This window comes from Mastomys coucha, unplaced genomic scaffold (assembly GCF_008632895.1).
Source record: "Mastomys coucha isolate ucsf_1 unplaced genomic scaffold, UCSF_Mcou_1 pScaffold22, whole genome shotgun sequence".
NCBI lineage: Eukaryota > Metazoa > Chordata > Mammalia > Rodentia > Muridae > Mastomys > Mastomys coucha.
Window position 1 is genome coordinate 243674821 of NW_022196905.1, and position 4277 is coordinate 243679097.

Genomic DNA, 4277 nt, shown 5'->3' on the forward strand with positions numbered 1-4277 from the left:
ACAAAAAACATAAAAAAAAACCTTCATAGTAAAGGCAGGCAGAAGTAGCTCAACACTTTAGTACTAGCACTCCAGAGGCAAGGTAGGTGAATCTCTGTCAGTTTAAGGCCAGCCTGGTCTACAGATCAAGTTCCAGGGTTAGACAGGGCTTCAGAGAAACCTCATTTCGAAAGCTTAAAACAAAACACAAAAAAATATTTCATAGCTGTCTTAGTTAGGGTTTTACTGCTGTGAACAGACACCATGACCAAGCCAACTCTTATAAGGACAACATTTAATTGGGGCTGGTTAACAGGTTCAGAGGTTCAGTCCATTATCATCAAGTCAGGAACATGGTAATGTTCAGGCAGGCATGGTGCAAGAGGAACTGAGAACTCTACATCTTCACCTGAAGGCTGCTAGCAGAATACTGACTTCCAGGCAGCTAGGATGAGGGTCTTAAAACCCATGCTCCCAGTGACACACCTACTCTAACAGGGCTGCACCTTCTAATAGTACCACTCCCTGGGCTGAGCATATACAAACCACCACAATAGTAAAGTGTTTGTTTTTTTGTTTGTTTTGAGGTTTTTTTGTTTTGTTTTGTTTTGTTTTTGTTTTGTTTTGTTTTGGGGTTTGTTTGGGTTTTTTTTGTTGTTTTTTGTTTTTTGTTTTTTGAGACTGGGTTTCTCTGTGTAGCCCTTGCTGTCCTGGAACTCACTCTGTAGAATATAGTAAAGTTTTTTGTACCTATTATCCAGATCCTTTCATAAACTGAGTTAGAGCTGGAGAGATGCTCAGTGGTTAAGAGTGCCTGCTGTTCTTTCAGGGGACCTGAGTTTATTCTCAGCACCCACACTGCAAGGCTCACAACCACCAGGGATCCTACTCCCTCTTCTGGACCTGCACCTTCACATTCCCACCTAAACACACACACACACACACACACACACACACACACACACAAATCCAAAACCAAAACCATCTAAGAAATATAAAATTGACTGTTCTCTTACTACACATGTACTATACTTGCTAATCATTTATCCATCTTGCTATAGTTAAGAGTTTGTCTTCTGGGCTAGAGAGATGGCTCAGTGGTTAAGAGCATTGACTGCTCCTCCGAAGGTCCTGAGTTCAAATCCCAGCAACCACATGGTGTCTCACAACCATCCGTAATGAGATCTGATGCCCTCTTCAGGTGTGTCTGAAGACAGCTACAGTGTACTTATTAATAATAATAAATAAATCTTTGGGTCAGAGAGAACAGGACCAAAGCTAGTGGGGTTGGCCAGAGTGAGCAGAGGTCCTAAATTCAATCCTCAGCAACCACATGAAGGCTCACAACCATCTGTACAGCTACAGTGTACTCATATACATTAATTAAATAAATAAATCTTTTTTTTTTAAAAAAAAGAGTTTGTTTTCTTTTTGAATATATGTATGTATATATTTCGAGATTTTCTGAAGTATTGCTATATATCCAAGGATGACCTTGAACTCTTGACTCTCCTACTTCTACTTCCTAAATGCTATGATTACAGGCATGTGCTGCCTCTCCTGACTCTTCTTCCTCTTTCTCCTCCTTCTGTGTAGTGCTAAGGCCCTCAGACATGGTGGACAGTGATCTGCCATTGTGTTATAGCTTCAACTCCATATTATTTTCATGATGAAGTCAATCATATTTTATGTATGTTAGGTAGGTAATAATAGTCATTTTTTTTTAATTGAATGTAAGTGCACACCCCAATTGCACACCACCTTGTAGCTACAAGTTTACCTGAACTTCCCTTTTGGAACTTCATCAAAGCCTATTACATGGTCTCTGTTTACAGTCATGAACACACACACACACACACACACACACACACACACACACACACACGTTAGGTCTCAAACTTGGAACAAACTGGCAAACTGAGGTGCCTATTAACATATTAAGGCAGATGTCCTCTGCCGGACTCTCTCAACATCTCGAAGGAGTGACATCCTGGCTGGCATATCTGGCCCCCTCAACACCTACAGCTCCTGAGCTTCACTGCTCTTCACCCAGCTTCTCTTCCCTATATAACCCAGCCACTTTAGCTCCGCTGGTGTCTCTCGTCCTCTTGGTCTCCTGGCCTCCTGGCCCCAGATTCCTCTCTCTTCCTCTCTCCTCCCCCTTCCTCCTCTCCTCACACATCCTGGTTCAGCCTGCTGGGCATGTTCAGTCTGGACTCTTCCAGAGGCCTCTGCCTGTGCTCTCCCTTTTATCTATAATAAAAACCTCAACCCCTTCAGAGCAGTCATGTCCTCTTTTTCTTTCTCCTTTTCCTCCCATTCATCTGGTTCCCAAACCCAGCAGGAAAAGAGAAAAGTCTAAAAAAAAAAAAAATCTTGCAGGAAGGAATTCCTATCAGCCTCCTTTTCTTTCTTTCTTTCTTTTTTTCTTCATTCACCCTCACCTCCTCCACCCTCACCTCCACCCCACTTGTCTTTTCTAGGCTCCTCATCAGATTCCAGAAAACAAGAAGAGCAAAAACAAAACTCTACGCTAGATTACTTCAGACCTTCTGGGCAGCGCTGCTTCTCAGAGACAGACTTAACTGCAATACAGAGCAGTGCCCCTAGGTTTAGTGAACATCAGTCAGAAGCACCCAGGCACAGACCCCATAATATTTCACACACACACACACACACACACACACACACACACACACTGAACACCAGCAGTCATATTGCACACTGGATGGATACATAATTAGTTTTCATGTGGACAGACTGTACTTCAGTCCAGGTGTGTATCAGAGATCAATTAGCCCCTTAATATCTCATGTAATTGCATGGGCTCCAAGCTCCAAAGAGTCCCATGAATTAATTTCATGCTCTGCTATTGTTATCTTGAAATTCATAAGCTATTGAATTTTGCATCACTCTGCATCTTCTTTTCCCACTGAATTCAATTGCATTCTGGGTAATATGTTTCAAGATCAAGGCAGAGTAAGTGTGCCAATTTGAAATAATATCCAAAAAGTAGTTCTCCAAAAAACAAAAAATGGATATACTTAAAAATAAACAGAGGAAGACTGGGCATGGTGGTGCACACTTCTGAAACAAGATCTCGGAAGGCAGAGGCAGGTGGATCTTTGTGAATTTGTGAGCAGACTGGTATAAATAGGGGGTTCCAGGGCAACCAGGACTACATAGAGAGACACTGTCCCAAAGGAAACAAAACAACAAAAGAACAAACTAGAAATTATAATCCAGACTATGTATTCTAATAATGAATCATAGGCATACCCAAAGAGACAAGAGAAGATAACGATTTGTAAAGGTGAAATAAAGGATCTTAAGTAGTTTGGAAACAACTATTTTTGGCTACAAAGACCATCAACTAGCTGGCCTTTGTTCAAGGCTGAAGTGTATTAAGGTAAATGTCCTTATAGAAGTCTATGTGCATGCTTGCGTGTGTGTGTGTGTGTGTGTGTGTGTTTACCTTTGTGCAAATTTGTAGGGTTTTTTTTGGTTTTTTTAGGAAGTCACAATAGCTTTTATCAAGTATGTGTACACATAAGAGCTCTTTCTCATGGTCTCCTTTTTCCATCTTGTTAGGACATGGCACAGCTGATTCTGACAACTTTGTTGTTATTATTTTGGGGATTTTTGTTTGAGATGGGATCTTGCCCTAGCTACTATAGCACCACTATGTAACTCAGGCTGACCTCAAACTCATAGTAATTTTCTTGCTTCCACTTCCGTTGTCTGGTTTGTTTCTGACAGCATCTACGTTGGTGAATGAAGCAGATGGCTGAGAAGTGGCAGCTCTGTTTAAATATATTAAAAGTATTGCCAAGTGTAGTGATATGCACATGGAATCCCAGACACTTGGGGGCCGAGGCAGGAGAAGTAAAGTTCAAAAACTGCTGGTCATGATGTTATATGCCTTTAATCACAGCACTTGGGAAGCAGAGGCAGGCAGACTTCTGAGTTCGAGGCCAGCCTGATCTACAGAGCGAGTTCTAGGACAGCCAGGGCTACACAGAGAAACCCTGTCTTGAATATATATATATATATATATATATGACTGGGGATGTAATTCAGCAGTAGAGCACTGACATAGTATGTCTAAAGTCCAGGGTTCAAACCTTAGTCCTAGAAGAAACCTGTGGTTATTGTTACTATAGCTGTTATTAATGATGAAAATGAGAGAGAACTCCAAAGTTGCTTTTCAAACTTCATTTAAGCTTAATCATTTAAGCCCAGGCTCATCAGGCTGCTTTCTTTCATCAATATATTTGTAAAATGTATTTTTAGCTGGG